The sequence below is a fragment of the Canis lupus genome, chromosome 20, assembly GCF_011100685.1.
Source record: "Canis lupus familiaris isolate Mischka breed German Shepherd chromosome 20, alternate assembly UU_Cfam_GSD_1.0, whole genome shotgun sequence".
In the NCBI taxonomy this organism is placed as follows: domain Eukaryota; kingdom Metazoa; phylum Chordata; class Mammalia; order Carnivora; family Canidae; genus Canis; species Canis lupus.
The window spans coordinates 6,333,762-6,352,492 of NC_049241.1; the positions used below are offsets into that span (position 1 = coordinate 6,333,762).

At 39.5% G+C, this 18,731-nt stretch overlaps 2 long non-coding RNA genes across 2 annotated transcripts; both read left to right on the forward strand.

The window, feature by feature from the left end:
- Window positions 1–347: 347 nt before the first annotated feature.
- Window positions 348–2,643, forward strand: LOC111091237. Its single transcript, XR_005374570.1, has 3 exons — window positions 348–790; window positions 1,069–1,158; window positions 2,405–2,643. It is a non-coding gene; the product is annotated as an uncharacterized LOC111091237 (long non-coding RNA).
- A 2,480-nt stretch (window positions 2,644–5,123) lies between these two features.
- LOC119864630 lies at window positions 5,124–14,465 on the forward strand. Its single transcript, XR_005374571.1, has 3 exons — window positions 5,124–5,285; window positions 12,788–12,908; window positions 13,693–14,465. It is a non-coding gene; the product is annotated as an uncharacterized LOC119864630 (long non-coding RNA).
- The last annotated feature ends 4,266 nt before the right edge of the window (window positions 14,466–18,731 follow it).

Genomic DNA, 18,731 nt, shown 5'->3' on the forward strand with positions numbered 1-18,731 from the left:
CACTGCTAGTTCCAATAGTTATTTTCCTATTTGGTTTCAGAGAGACTGGTTTATGGGGAAACTAGAACATGAATCACTTTAATTTTATTTTTCCTTCTCCAGATCACCTCTTTCAAACTCCCACATGTGTTTCTCTCCCCTAAAGGCCTTGTTTTCAGGTAGCAGGAACTGGGAACTAACATCTCAAATTTTTGCTAACAGTGGTTTAAAGAAACTCTGCTAGGAATACTGGCATTTTGAAAGTGGACTTCAAACTTTCAAATGACAAATAGTTTTAGAGGTGGAATGACAGCCAGTCGGGTGGGGTCAAAGTGAAGGGCTTCTTTCCAGCACTTTATCATTGTACTCAGGCAACCTGACAGGTATGTTTTCCCACTGCCTTCCCTGTAAAGGAAAATGCAGTCCTTAAACATACAGGATCAAAATACCCTCTTTCCATTCACTTTCCCAGATTCTGTCTTGAGGCAACTTAGAGAGCCAGACAGAGTAACAGTGCTAGGTGGCAACTTTAGAATTTAAAGCTATTTTAAAATTCTGTGATGTCACTGAGGACCAGGGTTAATTCTTAGAAACCAACCTTATATTTGAGGTCTATGTACAGTAACTGCAATCTGCTGATTGTGGGAGTTGACCAAACACACATCTCATATACTCCTACTCAGGGTATTTCCCTATTTTTCTACCTCCTTCATATCTCCCTCCTCCTTATCTGTGGTAAACTGTGAAGGAATTCACACCCCGGGTTTATGCTAATATGAACTCTTTCCAGAAGGTCAGAAAATTTGTCTCAGTAAGTCTTATCCACATTGTTAACTCTCCTAGAAGAGTCTACAAATTAAAGTGGTTTAGAAAAAAACCAAAACAACAGTGAATCTGTTAAACTAGCAATGAATTTATTTTCTAAAAGCAATAAAGTGGAATAAAAATGTTTCCTAAACATATACTTAATAAAAATTGAACTAAACCATTATATGATCTGTTTTAAATCCTGATAAACTTTTAAATCTCAATTTTAGTTGATTCTTGTTGCATGAACTGATGACTTCATTTCTTTCCTTTATCTCTGAGAAATCATGGTAGGGAAAGGAGACTCTCTACACCCTGTCGCAAAAAAGATTTTCAAGTTGAGGACGGCCTGGCTGCTTGGAATAGCTGAAGGTATAACAATGATTCTGAGAAAGCCCAAGCTACTATGAAGAGAGTGGAAGTAAATATTGCTCCCAGTTCCCTACCCCAAAGGGTCAAGGGAACACTCACCTACAGACACTGGCCTAAACCTTTCTTTGCCCTCTGTCTCCCCACCCCTTTAGCTATATCCCTACATGGGCTCTGGAGCTCCATATTCCTGGAACAGAATGGGGTTCAGACCTGAAACCAAGTCCCTTACTTTCTTGCAGAGGAGACACATCACAGTAAAAAGCATTACTTAACAATTCATAAAAAGAATTTAAAATGTATTATTTGGATGATGCATGGTTAATTACATGCTTTTCCAATTATTCCCTCCTAATTGGTGGGCTATTAAGAGGCATACTCACTTTTGAGTCTCTAAAATCCGATTTGGGGTTATAGCTTGTTAGAAAAAGACTCAATTTTTACAACAAGTACAAGTCACTAGTCTTTTAGTCTGAGATACTAAACTTGTCTTTTGATCTGAAGGTTCACAGGCCTCATTATAAAACAAACCGGCTCCTGGGTAACATACGTTAAGCACTCACAGGCTGCACCATAAAAATATGTAAGGAATAGAACTTTATCAAATAAAAGTACAATCTGCACCTAGGTGGCATTAGACACGCAATGTTGACACAAGAGGATCCACACTGTGTCTACACAGGACTCACAAAGATATTATCAATAAAACAAAAAATTAGTCATCTGATTTTTCATCTAAAGTCATCAGGGAATAGGAAATACAATTTTACATTGAATACTGATGAAATATTTCCAGAAACACTTTATAAGTTGATCACCACACAGCAAGCATTATCTTTAGCTCATTCTTTGTTGTTGTGTTGTGTTTTGTTTTGTTTTGTTTTGTTTTGTTTCTTAAGCAGGCTCCACGCCCAGCATGGAGCCCAGTGCGGGGCTTGAACTCACAACCCTAAGATAAAGACCTGAGCTGAGATCAAGAGTCAGATCTCAACCAACTGAGCCACCCAGACACCCCTCTTCAGTTCATTCTTAGCAATGATCTCAAAAATAGCGCTAGGGTACCATCCGCATTTGTAGAAGAGTTAGCTGTGACATGGACAGCCATGAAGGTTCTCTTTAAAATATCTGCTCAGTTAAAATTCAGGGCAAGGTCATATCATTTAAGATACACAGGTTTGCTGATAAAGTCTTAAAATCATATAAAAAAAAAGCACAGAACAATAACTGCAATACTTTTCCCATTTCACAGATGAGGAAATGGCCAGTTAGAAAGGATAAGTGGTTGATGGCCATTACCACCCTGACTGTGTTGGAGCTCATCTGATCTCAGAAGCTAAGCAGGTCCGGCCTGCTTGTAATGGGGTGAGAGAAAGCACAAGTGACTCACCCCACTGTAATAAGTGAAAACTGTGAAAAGTGTAAATACTCATATTCTGAATTAAATATTCAGTATTAAAATGTTGGTATGTATTGACTATTGAAGAAAAAGTCTCTTAATATATTAACTTCTAAAAAATAAACAAATAAGTATATACTACTACTGGTGATAATTTTTGCCGTTAACATCTACGAAAGCGATCTCCAAAATATGGTCTATTGTATTTGAATTGATTTCCTTCTAACAACCAACTTCAGTATTTTAGGTAAATAAAAATTAAAACATGACATTTTCATTAAATAAGCTCTAAAACATCTGCTATTCAACTTCTCAAAATCTACCTCTGTATTGTAATAAAATAAAAATAGTAAATAAGAAACTTTAGGAAGATTTCAAATAATCTTCAATTTAAAAATCTTTCATCTAGAATGGTATGAACCTAACTGAAGTATGATATGTGGGGGCTGTCTATGCTTACAAGATGGTTATTCACAGATATTACCATACTTTGGTGGAGTCAAATTATATCAGTTTTAAAGGATCTTCGTAAGCACTTTAAACCGCTGCCCTTTTTGTTGCTTTTAGGCCTCAACTACCCTAACGTTGGGATCTGCTAGGAAAAATAAGAAAAGCAACTTAGAAATTCAGTGTAACTATTTTTTTTATGTAGGGAGCATATGTTTACATTTATAGACTGGTGACTTAAATCAAGTTTTCTAGATTAGTGATTTTTTTAAAAAAGCTCTACAACTGGTATTTATTTAGTGGAAACCTAATGAGATCAAAACCGTTTTCCAGTACATTTTGCTACACCTTAGGACATATATTTCCAAGTTCAAGTGAAAATGAATTCGCCAAGACACTCACAAATTAGAATGATGACATTTTCTGTGTTATCCATAAGCAAATAGATATACACATACATCCTATGAAAGAAGTAAAAGTATGGGCCAGGATTTAGAAAACATTTGTAAAGTATTATTGTAACACTTTTTCTGTGCTTCATGAAAGTCTGTTGTCATTAACAACCATTTCACAATCTGAAAACTAAATGAAATGTGTTAATACTGGTATTCACAGCAGTGGCTTTCACAGAGCTTTGACATGCATAATTATCTTCATAGTTAAGTTTAGTGGCAAACATCTTATTTTCAGAGAATTACAGGAGATAGAAAATAAGTATTTGTTTACTGTCCTATAACTTACTAACTAGAAGCAATTAACCGTGATCAGTAATGCACTTCTAAGTCATATTCCTAAAGTCAGACTTTGTCTCCTGTGTAAATTTTAAATGTTATAGAGATTTTGAAATTAATAGTGATTTTTTAAAAAAAAATTATGACTTGTTTAACTGTAATTCTGAAATATATGAAATGAACATTAAGGCAGTGTGTTCCTTTAAAAAAATAGTATACTTAATTATAAAAATACCAATCACAAAAATATTTTCAAAGTATCTTAAGTGTAATAAAGAAGATGATGCCGGCGGATATCTGAGTTTTACTTTTTTAAATTACATGCCTTTAAGTTTAAAAAAATGAAAAAACAATGTCCAAAAATCTTAGCCAGAATTCTCCACATCTTTATACCTCATCAACACCATGCTGTTACAGTAGTTATCATAAAGACTAAAAGTGAACTTTCAAATGGGAAAAAGAATTTTTATTTAAAAGTGAAATAACCACTTTTTTCCCCTTCCAGTGACTTATAAAAGATTGAGGTGGTCACTAGTTGATTCTAAGATGTTCTAAAGTGATCAGCAAGTATCACCTACCATATAATTCAAATAAAGGAGAAAAATTATGTGAAGTACACAGGAAGGCAAAGATAGGTTTTGACACAAATTTCATTTTTTGGCTAACAAGACCCTTAGTCTTGAATTTTTGTATGTTACAGAGTACTATTAACTACGGAACGAATCCGTGAATCCGACTGAAAATAGACAACACAAAAATTATGTTAAAACGCGAACAGGTTCTCTTGAAACATTACTCAGAACGCTAGGTGGTAACGTGTGTCTTCCATACAACAGTCATAGGAGTGTGAAGCATTTCTTTAAGAAAGAAGCCCCAGGGAATGTCTATCTCAGTCTCTATACCAGAAGGGTTTCCTAAATCATCTAATACCATCAGTTCGGTTCTGCTTTCAGGCAGTGATTAATCCCTTAGCTATAGACGGGAGACCGCCAGAGAACACCTGAGATTTGGGGAAGATGTGCCTGCGTCCTTTGAAAGAGTGAGCTCTTCACTGTTCTCTCAACAATGCTGGTTACAATCTGTTTCATGAATGATGAAAACAGTTGACATTAAAATAATGGTTCCTTCAAAATAAGGAGCTTGTCCGGGAACAGAGTTCCTAGTACTCAGTTCAGCATCTTGCCTGGTTTTGTTCTCAGACGATAATTCAAACAAAATTAACTTTACATTTCATCCCCTCAGCTTTGAAAGAAAAAGAGAAAAACTTTAGCTTCTTCCTTACAAGACTATTTTTTGACTTTATTGCTCCTAAAATTGACATTATCCCCGCCCCCAATAGTGAATTATCCTTAGACCCGAGTGAATTAGATTCTTACGGTAAACCAAGACCACAGCCAAATAATAACGATATAATAGAATCGTCACCATCATCATCTTGCAAATCTGGGACACATCAACACATTTCAACAAAATGCAATCGGAGTGAGGCGACTCACCTAAGCAACGGAAGCTAACAAGAAGAATTTAGAAATGCAACCTTCCGATCACCAGCAGAGGTAAAGGCCCCTTCTTTACCTAACAACTGACCTTATATAAAAGCAGCGAATAGGTTACTCCCAGTTTCTGCCTCCTTACCTTAGGCTCCTCCCCAAACACCCAGGCGGACGGTACCAGAGCCACACACCCACTTCCCACCCCCTGCACTGAGGGGCCGGTGCCTTCGGTTAGGCTACCTGCCTCTCCCCGCCGCGGGGTGGGGGGGGCTCGGAGGGGTGGCGAGGCGCGGCCCGAGGGCGAGCCCCCAGCCGGGGAGTCCACGCCTCCCGACGCCCCTCCGTCGCCTGCAGCCCGGGGCGCCCGGCCCACGCCCACATCCCAGCCGGGCAGGCGGCTCCCGGCCGGCTCGGCGCTCGGGGGCACCGGGGCTGGTGACCTCGAGGGCGCCCCCCACGGACCGCGGCCCGGGCTCCGCAGCGGCGGGACGGACGCGCGCCGGAGCCCGCGGTTCGGTCCCCGAGGTGCCCTCGAGCGCCTCCCGGACGCCTGCGCAGCGCCGCCGCGGACCCGGAGGTCCCCGGGTGTCCCCGGGTGTCCCCGGGTGTCCGGACCCGACGCGGGCGCTCCCTCCGAGGGGCCGGTCCCCCCCGGGGCTGCCCGCGCCCGTCCCCGCCGACCTGGACGGCAGCCCGGCCCCTCGGCGCGCCCCGACCCTCCGCCGCGCGGCACCGCGACACTGACCTGCGGCGGCGGCGGCCCCGGAGTCCCGGCAGCCGACCCGAGCGCCCCAGGCGGCGACTCCCGCGCGCGCTGCGGCTCCCAGTGCGCTCGGCCCCGCCTGCCCGAGGCCCCGCCGGGCCGGGCCGGGCCGGGGGCGGGGAGCGCGGCGCGGGGGCGGCCGCGGGGGCGGGGAGGCGGCGCGGGGCGCGGGGCGCGGGGGCGCGGGGGCCCGGCGCACAGTGGGGCCGCGGCCGCGGGGCTGCCTGCCCGAGCCCCCGCTCGGCCGGCTCGCTCGGTCCTCGTGGCCGCCGCTGGGAGGCGGCCCAGAAACGGTCCCAGTCCCCAGAGCGGGCACCTAAGGGCGCTCCCACAGGTGCCCCACGCTCCCGTCTGGCACGAGCCCGGGCTGCGGGGTCCCCAGCCCGCCCTCCGCCTCCAGGCCGCTGTGTCTTACTCTTCGCCCCGCGAGATTTTTTTTTTCCAGGTGTTTTTTTTTTTTTTTTTAATGACATTCTTTAAAAAGAAATTAAATCCTACCTAGGATCACCTGGTTTTTAGCGGAGGGTGCTGCGCGCTTCCAGCCCTCCCGCCCCTTTTGCTTTTGTACTTCACACCGGTGCTCATTGTTCCCTTAAGGTGACAGAGCTTGGGTTTTAATCATTAAAAGCATTTCTTAAACTCATTAACAGAATTTCTTGAATTCTTTAGCGGCGGTTCCTCCACTGAGGGACCAGGACGCATGGGGCCGGGGCGCGGGGGCGCGGGGGCGCGGGCCGTGGGAACCCGGAGTTCCTGCGATCGGGAAGCGGCTGGGGGCCTGCTGCCGGGTAAATGCTGGGGTCGACCTCCGCCCGGAGGGTGCCCGGATGCCCACCCAGGCAGAAAGCCTCTGGTCTTGTGGCCTTGAGGCCCTACCTCCTTTCCCTTCTTCCCATCTCATTTACTGAGCATCCTGTTCTAGGTCTGGTCCTCCTTGAGGAGGCAAAGATGAATACCTGTTCCTGACTTCAAGAAGCTGACCGATTGCTTGTCCAGAAAGCCTCTCTAGTCCTTTCGCATTTTAACTTGTTGGGGACGCTTACTTACCCACCCCCCCTTTAGTGCAGAAGGTTCTCATTTTTGAAGTACAGTTTTCTGAGGATGAGTATCACTTCTGAGAAGGTGCAGAGCTTAAGTCAATGGATTCATGTCCTTCTACTTGTGTCCTAAAACACAAGAGCTACAGCTCTACAGGGATTTAAAAGAAGACCATTTTTAATTATTGAAAACCTGGTTTCTTTGCCTGTTGTCTGGGTAAGTCAGGTTGTCAGGGCTCAACAGCTTACTCTCAGGCATAGAAGTGCTGCTGCATGCATCCTTCTTCTTGATCATTGCCGAGTTCCAACCAGCTTTATTGAGAGATAAATTACATAATTTAAGTACCATACATTTCAAATGTATGATTCAACATTTGTGAGTTTACTGACAGAGTTGTACCACCACCGTTATTACTTAATTTTGTATTTTCATCAGCCTCAAAGGAAACCTTCAACTCATTAGCAGTCATTCCCTGTAACCATGGGTAACCACTAATCCAGTTCTGTCTCTATAGATTAAACTATCTTGGGTAGATCGTATAAAATCATACAATAAGTTCTTCTGTGACATGCTTCTTCCAACTTAGCATACTGTTTTGAGGCTCATCTATGTGGTAATGTATAGGTCCTTCTTTCTTTTTATGGACAAATAATATTCCATTGTATGGCTATATCACATTTTGTTCATCCATTAGTTGGTGAATATTTGGAATATTCTTTTTTTTTTTTACTACTACTAGGAATAATGCTGCTATGAGCATTCACATCAAGGTTTTGTGTAGACATATTTTTTTTTTCATTTCTCTTGGGTATGTATCTAGGAGCAGAAATGTAACTGTATGTTTAACATTTTAAAGAACTGCCAGCATTTTTCCAAGGTGACTGGCTGCCCCATTCTACATTCCTGTCAGTCATGAATGGAGATTCCAATTTCTCCACATCTTTGTCAACACTTGTTACTGTCTTTTTTATGTTAGCCAACCTGATGTGTGTAAGGTGGTATCTCATTGTGGTTTTGATTTGTACTTCCCTAATGACTGAACATACACTTTTACATATGCTTATTGGTTGTTTTGTATCCTTCTTGAAGAAAAGTATTTTTAAAAATCCTTTGCTCATCTTTAAATTGCGTTATTTATATTTTTATTGTTAACATAAGATTTGTATATATATTCTCTATACAAGTTCTTTATCAGATATATAATTAACAAATATTTCCTTCCATCCAGTAGTTCTTTTTACTTTCTTCTTGGCATCATTTAAAGCAGAAGAGTTTTTAGGTGTTTTTTTAAGATTTTATTTATTTATTCATGAGATATATATATATATATAGAGAGAGAGAGAGAGAGAGGCACAAACATAGGCAAAAAGAGAAGCAGGCTCCATGCAGGGAGCCCGATGTGGGAGTCGCTCCTGGGACCCCAGGATCACACCCTGGGCCAAAGGCAGGCACTAAACCGCTAAGCCACCCAGGGATCCCCGAGTTTTTAGTTTTAATGGAATCCAATTAATCTATTTTTTTCTTTAGGTGTCACATCAATTCCAATTCCAGAGCTGCAAAAATTTACTCCTAAATTTTCTTCTCAGAGTTTTATAGTTTTAGCTCTTATGTTTAGGTCTGTGATTTATTTTTGAGTTAAATTTTGTGTATGGTGTGAGGTAGGGCAAATCTGCTTTTGGTTGGTGAAATTCCCGTAATTAAGGACACTGTCCAAAGAGTAAACAACAGTAAACTCAGAACTGATGCAACATTTTAGAGTTGATCTAAATACTTTCCAAACATCCTAATGAGAAAAAAAAATATGTGATTTTTGAAAGCGATCTATAGTAAGTGAAGCCTAAAAGTGTAAGAAGTTAAGCAATGTAAATAGAAATAGTATAAATCCATTTTTTAGACTACCAGTCTTGATCCACTGGTGGGTTATTAAATCAATTCAGGGGGTCACAACCAATATAATTTTTTAAAGTCCAATAAAACAGAAGAGAACAGAAGGTATCAGAATGTAATTCCTAAGTTTAAAAAAGTGTATACATAACTCATGTTATGTATATGTGTGTTGGTGTGTACCAAGAATTGGTGTAAAACGTGTTTCTTACTGTTGGCCGTATTTTTAAGTTAGAAAAGCACTGTGTAAGCTACGGTTGCAGAATTCTTTCGTTCCACAAACATTTATTGAGTGCTTATTGTGTGCCAGGCCCTCTGCTAAGTACTGTGGATAAAATGATAAACAGCACATAGGCTCCGCCCTATGACAGCATGCATATGCAGTCCTATCCATATGTAGTTTCTAGAGATAAAAAATTTTACCTTGGTTCAGTTTTTCCCAACCACAAGGACACCATCCAACTGTTGATGTCTGGTCCTGTGGCACTTATTTTTCTGCAATTAGTCCTCAGCTGTTTACCTCACTTGAGGTTTGCAAACATACTTGCTTTTCTTCCAACTAGGGGAACTTTGTTCCTAGGTTCATAATTGCATACTATGTTTATTATATTGGGAAGGAACTACAGATCTAGTGGTGGGAGGTGGCCATAACTGAATTGATTCATGTTTTATTCCAATTAAAACTAGCCTTAGTGAGAGAATTTAGGTGGTTTTTTTTTTTTTTTTTTGAGAACTCAGATACTTTTAAATACTGTTATATTACTTCTTAAGGGAGAAATATCAAATAATGACAACATTTTTAAAAATAAGTATTTTTATTTTTCAAGGGTTTGGCAAAACAGAGTGACAGAGTGTTGGCATTAATGGTGATATTTAACTGTTTATCCAAACAGTTGGAAATTTTCCAAAATTGGGTTTTGGAAAATTAATGTGCTCTGTTTCCAATCATCCAATTGAGTCACTTATTCATGGCCGCTGTGTACAGTCTTGGCTCTGACATTTGCTCCTTCTCTTTATCTGAGAAACCATTTGTCGTATCTAAACACCATACATTCCCAGGAGATTTAGAAGATCTTATTTTAAAATTAAAAAAATTATAACCAGTTCAACACGCCAGACAGGTTACACACACACGAGCGCGCACACACGCACACTTCCACAAATACATCCACTTTTTGAATGACTCTATTATGTTCCCATACATGATTTCTGGATCAGCTTATGAAACTTTCCCTGCAACCTCCCAATTTTGCTTTAAGTTCCTTTTCCCTTCCTCTCTGTATTCTGACACCTGTTATCTTGTCCTTCACTGAATGACTTGCTCATTTGTTGCAATATCTTAAGTACCATAGCCAGGCTGGTAGCCCATTTCTTCTGACTTCCAATTGATTGATCTCTTCATTATATCTCTCTGTGTAGGTCAGCTTTCTATTTCTGAGTGGTTGCTTGTAAGTAAAAAAAAAAAAAATTTCTGGAACACTTTATTTTATTTTTGGCACATTTTCATACAAGTATTAATCTTGATTAGAAACAAATAATTATTACAATATATACAGCTATATGTTGATTCAAATTAAAAACCATAAGAGAACATAGCCAAATTAATATTTTATTTTTTCTTAGTATCCCAACTTTGAGCTTTTTTAAAAGATACTTTGGAAGAATTGAAAGAAATAATTTTAAAGCCGTTTCTTTTATTTGAAGATATTATTTATTTATTCATGAGAGACACAGAGAGAGGGGGCAGAGACACAGGCAGAGGGAGAAGCAGGCTCCATGCAGGGAGCCCGACGTGGGACTTGATCCTGGGTCTCTAGGATCAGGCCCTGGGCGGTGCTATAAACTGCTGAGCCACCCACGTGCCCCAAAGCTGTTTCTTCAATAGTACTGTTTTCTTTCCTGTTGAATGAATTAACTCCCCATTTTTCTTTTACTCACCTGTTTTTGAAAATATTTTATTTTTTATCATTTGTGAACATCTTATGAACTTAATGATGATATTTAACACCAAGGGTAATTCCATTTGGTAATTTCAATGGCTTTGAACTAGACTACTTAAATTTTAAAGTTTTAATGATTTGAAAACATCTTTTAAAGGTTCAGAAATACTTGGATTTTCAAGGAATATAAAAAGAGAGCCTTGGGGTGCCTGAATAGCACAGTCAGTTAAATATCCACCTTCAGCTCAGGTCATGATCCCAGGGTCCTGGGATGGAGCCCTGAATCGGACTCCCTGCTCAGCGGGGAGCCTGCTTCTCCCGCTCCCTCTGCCTGCTGCTCTCTCTCTGTCAAATAATAAATAAATAAAATTTAAAAGAGAGAGAGAGAGAGAGAGAGACTTTGCCCTGCTTTGCCAATTTTTTTCTACTTTTTCCTTCTAAAAACTGACCTATTTTGCATATCAGCTTGGCCCCTAAGTGTTAAGAGGGAGGAAGTTAAGTGAGTAAATGTTGGGAAGAGAACTCCCAGTCACCCTGGAACAGCAGAGTTTTCAGAATGGAAAGTTGTCCTACTTTCCATTTGTCATTTCCTTTCAAGAGTATTAAGTAGTGGTAGAATGGAAAGAGCCCTGACCTTTATCCCTGCTCAAGGTCACAATGAGACCTGGTTCCTCTCTCTGAAACTTAGTTTCCTCATCTATAAAATGGAAATATAATATATTCCTACAATCTCACCAATGAGATGACATGAGAAAATGCCAATTCAGGTTCCTAGTAGGAACTCAGTAAATTTTTATTAACTGAGTGAAAGTGTAGAGAATGTCCTTTCTGATAGTCATTGATTAATGTATTAAAGCACAGTTTGGATGCTAAATTGTATTTTCAGTACATTTTTGGAAATACTTTTTGAAGTGTTTTTTCATATATATATATATATATATCTTATTTAATCATCAGTCTACATGGATGCTCTACCTTTCTTGCATGTAAAGAATCAGTAATATAATGAATAGATTTAAAAACAGCTATGAACCCCAGATTTCTGTATAAGAAGGGCTTTCTCAGGACACCTGTGTGATTTTATAAGTCTTAGTTAGGCTTTGTCATATAAAGCTAAGAAGCAAAATCTTGTTATGATGGAAAATATCAGACATATACAGAGGTGGACAGAATTAGGAAATGAAACCCTGTATTCATAATCCGGTGTCAGTTTATGGCCAATCTTGTTTCTTCTGTACCCTCACTAATCTCCCTCACTTCTAATATAATTCTGAAGCAAATCCCCAAAACACATTTCAGCATAAAACTTTCAAACTGTTTTAAAATGTTGTTCTTAAGTCTTCTATGTAAAAGTTGGTTCAAATGATTTACTCTGGGAGATTTGGGGTTTATCAGAAAGGTTTCTCTACTGACATTTTTTCAGCTCTATTACTGGTAGGCTGCAAAATATGTTTATTGCTGAGAGAACCGTTGTCTGCATGCTACAGAGTTCCAGAAGACCCAAGAACATAACTATGTGGAAGCTGAGAAATGGGCAAGTAACTTGGACCTCAGGAAAGACAGTTATGGTAGTTTCAGTTGCTAACAACAACAACACCACAAAATAAAAAACAAAAGCAAAACAACCCTTGTGTACCTGTGCCAAGAACAGATTTCAGCAGCTATCGGCTCCCCACACTTTGGGGTAGCTGGGTGTGGCCTGGGTTGGCAATGTTCAGGGGCTGCCCCACTCTCAGGGGGGGCAGCCCTCTTCTTTCACGTTCCTCTTCCCCTTATGTGAACTGTCCAAATGAGAATTGTGGGCTAAAGGTTAGGAAGAACTGCAAGACCCTACTCTGCCCTTCTGGAAGACCTCCCTGGGAGTGGTTGTGTTCTCTGGGCTTCTGCTTACTCCTCTGCCTACTGAGTTCAGTCTCTAATACTGCGATATTTTGGCACAGGTTGTTGTTGAAGTGTCCATCTTCTCCTACTGAGATGTAAGTGCCTCGACACAGAAACCTGGTTCATTGATTTTTTTTATTTTAATGCCAAGGACCTCCTTCACTAAATGCCTGAAATCAGGTAAGTGTGCTATCCCTGACTGTTGAATGATTGATTGCTGACTGTTTAATTTGCAAACCACTGCCTACTGTTAAGTAAATTGTGTAAATGTCACCTCATCAAGAGGTCTTCCATCACTGTTATTCTTTATTCTCTTGACAGTTTTATTTTTCTTCTACCACCTGAAATTACGTTTTTAACCTTTTGTTTATTGTCTCCCCATACTAGAATATAAACTCCATGAAAGCAGGGAGTTTTGTAAGACTTTGTTATTTTAGAGCAGCTTTAGATTCACAGCAAAATTAAGAGTAAGATACAGAGATTTCCCATTACCCCTTAAGAATAGGGCCTTTTTAAAAATTCACTGTTGTAGCCCTCGCTTATAGTATGCCTAACATGACTAGTGGTAGGGGCTCAAAACATTTTAATTATTGTAACAGTAATACTGTCATAGACTCAATAACCTTTAAAAGTTGTATTTTCATCATTTATGTCCTGCAAAATTGATTAATAAGTAAATCCCCAGGTTCTGCTACTGATTTGAGCCTTCCTTAGGTAGCCACTGGCCTCTCCGTTTTTGTGAACATAATTTTGGTTTGAACTTCTGAACCCATGTGGCAACTTTGCTCTTCAGGTGGTGAACAGCTACTATAGATACACAATTTCTGTTTTGAGCACAGTCTGAGGACTGATGGGGAAGTTTGAACCTGGGGTTCCAGAGCTGTGCTTCCTATTAGAGTTATTTTAGATTTTCTCTTCCTCTGTGATTTTTCAGTAATATAATTTCCCTTTTCCTCTTTTACAGAACAGATTTTCCAGCACCTACATGCCTATTTATTTCTCAAGCGCCTGACACCTAAAGGAGCATTTTTCATATGGCTAGGACATGACATTTGGGAAAAGCATCTTTCTAGGGGTGACAGCCTGGCACAGCATAGACTTTCCTTCTGTTTTACAGTTCTACTGCAATTTAAATGTTAGAGTAATTGGTCAGTTGGCCATAAATTGCATGTACAGTTGACCTTTTAGCAATGTGAGGGTTAGGGGTCTTCTGTGCAGTTGAAAATCTGCTTATAACAGTGATTCCCCCTAGACTTAACTACCAATAGCCCACTGTTGACCTGAAGCTTACTGATCACATCAACAGTCAATGAACATGTATTTTGTATGTTATATGGATTTTATAATATACCGTATACTTACAATAAAAAAGCTAGACAAAGAAAATGTTACTAAGAAAACTATAAGAGAAAATATGTTTATAGTTACTGTATTTATTTTATAAACTGTATACAGTTCAAAGGTTAACTCTATATGTTTAGAAACTTTTGTAACCTCTTGGGAAGTCATGGGAGAGGGAGTTAAGGGGTCAGATGGGGCCAGGTGCGCTTTACTGAAGAGCAATAATTGTTGCCATTAATATCTTTGCAGCCTCTCTTCCTACCACCATAACCTGGATACATGGATATTTTTTCCTCCTCAAAGTATTTTCCTGTCTTAAATGTCCTGTAACTACCATTTATTCTTTCAGTAAAGCTTCAGAAATTCAATATGATTCTATAGTGTCTCCAGACAGTCAAAAACATGTTTTTAATGTATCATATTACATGGTTAAAGCATGCAATGTTATATGAAACAAATAAAACAAACATTTACAAACCATAAGATCAATAAGAATCACAATATATGGGCAAAGTCAACCCAACCACACAATGAAAGATATTCACATCCAAGTGGAAAAACAAAATAAGAAAAGAAAAATAAATCACAGCCTTGAACTTTTATATAAATAATTGCTTTTTTCCTTTTTTTCTAATTATTTTAAAAATTATAGAAGTCATATTAAGCTTCTTGTAAAAAGTCAAGCCAGTTGAATACTAATGTTCACAGCAGTGTTACTCATAGGAAACCAAAAAAGTGGAAACCATCCAAATGTCCAGCAACTGATGAACAGGTAAATAGAAGGTGATGCATATTATTCAGCAGTACAAATGAATGAGGTGCTGATGCATGTTATGACATGTGTGAGCCTCAAAAAACTTATGCTGAGTGAAAGAAGTCAGTCATAAAGACCTTATATTCTATAATTCCGCTTATATGAAATGTTCAGAATAGGCAAATCCACAGCGACGCAAAGTAGATTCGATGGGAGAAGAGAAAACAAAGAATAATTGTTAACAGGTATAGTTTGGGGCAGTGACAAAATGTTCTGGAATTAGACAATGGTGATGGTTGCATGACTTTATTAAATATACTATATTAAAATATACTTTAAAATAAGTTAAAATATACTTTATTAAAAGTCCACTGAATTGTCTGTTTAAAGGGCTGAATTTTATGATACATGAATTATATCTCAATTTAAAAAATGTTGAGAAAAAATATTTATATCTATCCTCCTTTGTGAATAAGAACTAGCATGTTTTTACTTTTCCCTTCTTCACCCACCTGCCTTGTAATGTCATTCCATTCTCCAGGGCTGCAGCAGATTGTTTGTACAGGTTGTAACTATGCCCAGAGAGGCCAGCCAAATGGACAAAAAAGGTCTAAAATCCTAGCCATGCACTCATTCTACCTGAAAGAAGGGGTGCCTTTTATGGGGGGAGGGGCATAGGGAGAGTAAGAGAGGATCTTAATTGAGTAGGCTCCTTGCCCAATATGGAGACTGACATCAGGCTCAATCTCACAACCCTGAGATCATGACCTGAGCTGAAATCAAGAGTTGATGCTTGACCCACTGAGCCACCCAGGCGCCCCAAGGGGAGTGACTTTTTCTGACCCACACAGAAGAGCTTTAGGAACAAGCAATGGCCCTAATCATTTTAATGGGCTTTTAGGGTAGTCAAGATTGGTAAATATGTGTATTTAGTCTACTGCCTACGATTAAAAGCCAAACACTTCATTTTACTGTAATGAATTTACTATAATGTGTTATTTTCCAGAATGGAACACCTTTAGGCCCTCTCTTCACAAGTTGGACTGAATATTATCTGATTAATCTCAAAAAGCACATTTCTAGTTTGAATGTGTGTAATACAGTTCCTTTAGATTGGCTTGTTTGTTTGTTTGTTTGTTTGTTTAAAAAAGACTCAGTGTTATTGTTCAACTTTATGTTATGATCCTCCAATAGTTTTTATATTTTATATCACTAAAGTATCACCACTATCAAGGGGATTTCCTGATACTTACTTGTTCTAACAATGCAACTTTTCTGACAGCATTCTTGTAGATTTCAAAAGAGCTCAAATAATAGTATTTTTGACACTAAATTTAATCAGTGAGTCAATGCACATTTATTGAATTACTATTATGTTGAAAATAACACTCTATCCCAAACAGGAAGAACCCCCAAATCATGGTACTCTACATACAAAGTGCTTATGTGACTGGTGCATAGTAGGTACTCAACAAATATTTGGAAATGAATCAATGGATCAAGTGCAATTTTGTTTATTTATGATACCTAAAGATTAGATACTGGCTAATAGCCATAGATTTAATAGGTCTTTATTTCCACCTTGAGAGAAAAATGTGATACAATTAGTGACTACTTCTAAGAGAAACTCCAGAATTCTGGAAAATTAATCTTTTAGTGTTAAGTATTTGCAGTGTTTCAAGCTGCAAGATTTTGTCAATGATTTTTTTTTTAAGATTTTATGTATTTATTCATGAGAGACACACACAGAGAGAAAGAGAGAGAGGCAGAGACACAGGCAGAGGGAGAAGCAGGCTCCATGCAGGGAGCCCAACGTGGGACTCGATTCCAGGACTCCGGGATCAGGCCCCGGGCTGCAGGCAGCGATAAACCGCTGCGCCACCGGGGCTGCCCCTGTCAGTGATTTTTTTGTGGTTATTTTTTGTTTGTTTATTTGTTTATGAAAGAAGTATTTACTGTTAACTATCAGGATTACTCAAAAGTGTTTCCATATATAAATGAATAATCAGTGGTTCTCAAATCTGGCTGCATATCAAACACTTGCTATTTTCTTTTTGGTTTTGTTTATGGGTTTGTTTCTAATCCTAGAAAGGTAGAATCCAAGATTCCTAGGCTAATTAAGAGCCACGTGATTGAACTCATGAATCTTTGATATAAGAAACATCCTAGGGATCCCTGGGTGGCGCAGCGGTTTGGCGCCTGCCTTTGGCCCAGGGCGCGATCCTGGAGACCCGGGATCGAATCCCACGTCGGGCTCCCGGTGCATGGAGCCTGCTTCTCCCTCTGCCTGTGTCTCTGCCTCTCTCTCTCTGTGGGACTATCATAAATAAATAAAAATTAAAAAAAAAAAAAAAAAGAAACATCCTAAGTGATATTTTGGAGTGACTGGGTAGCTCAGTCAAATGTCTGACTCTTGATTTCCACTTAGGTCATGATCTCAGGGTCACTGAGTGTGGAGCCTGTTTGAGATTCTCTCTCTCCTCTGCCCCTCCCTGCCCTCTCTCTTAAAAAATAAAAAGCATCCTGTGTGATATTCTAGGTTTTATTCTTAACCACTCAAATTCTACATAAACATTTTTTTCTTAGAAAAAATTGAAGATTTCAAATAATGCCAAATTCTCATCCTAGTTCCCAATCCTGGTTCCTTCTCATCCTTCCCTGACTCAGGAGCACCTCTTGTGCACAACTAAAAAATTTTGTTAGAACTCAAAATATAAGGCCAGATTCTTAACGTTGTTCTGTATTATGTGAATTAGAGAGTCCAAGTCCCAATAAAGAAATGGAAGAATTGCCTTTTCAAGTATTTAAGGGCCATCATTTAAGATGATATCTTACCGAAAGAATCTCTTCCTTCTCACGGAAAAAAAAAAAAAAAAAAGGCTTAATTCCGATTACTCTTAGTAAGAAATGTGAGCCATGGTAATAGTAAACATATTCAGTATGTGGGGAAAACAGTTGGTATTCAGTAAACATCAAGTAATTTATTGGTTTGGCAAGGCTCCCTTGAACTCCAGTGTATAGTTAACTCCTGCTTATCTAGGACTAGATTTACTATTTTGTAGATTGTTTATAATGTCATTGAGCTTCTCCCCATCACGTTGCTATATTCCTGACTATCAGTAGTCCTCCCACAAGAGAAGTGGAATCAAACTCAACAGTAGGCTAATATAGTTGACATTCAAAGCCTTATTAAGCACATCCTTTTGCCATACATTGTGTTAGGCTGAAAGGTAAAAACCCTGCTTTTAGGGAGTTCACAGTCCTGTAGAAGAGGAAAAGGCAAAGAAGTTAAAAAAAAAAAAAAAAGCTAGAATACCAATGTGGTAAGTGTTATGAAAGGGTTGTTCTTGGTGCCATGGGGTACTAGAAAAGGGGAGAAAACTAGCTCAGATTGAAAGGGTGGGGAGGGGGTGGTTAATGGGAAGGCTTCCCAAAAATGTATTATCTGAGCTCAATCTTGAAGGATAGAGTACAATCTAGCCATACAAAAATATTTAGGAGTTAGGATCCAAGGCTTTAAAAAAAACACAAAAACAGAAAACTCCATAAAGCATTTGCACTAGAGACCATAAGTCTAAGCTGATGCTCAAGTTTCTGACTTGAGCAGTTGATGGGCTCGGTTTGAGACATGTTGAGTTTTAGATGTTCAGGGGGGATGTCCAAATGAAGGTGTCCAGAGAGACGATTGGTGATATCCTATAACTTTTGAAAAGGGTCTGGGATGGAAATATAATGTGGAATTGTCATCACTCACTTAGCAACTGAACCCACTGATGTGAATGAGGTTGCCAGGGAGAGCTAGAAGGGGAGGAGGCCAAGGAGGAATCTCTGGGGAAGATGAGCTTTTAAGGAATAAGGGGAATCTGAAAAGGAACAGCCCAAGAAATAGAAAAAAAGGAAAATGAGAA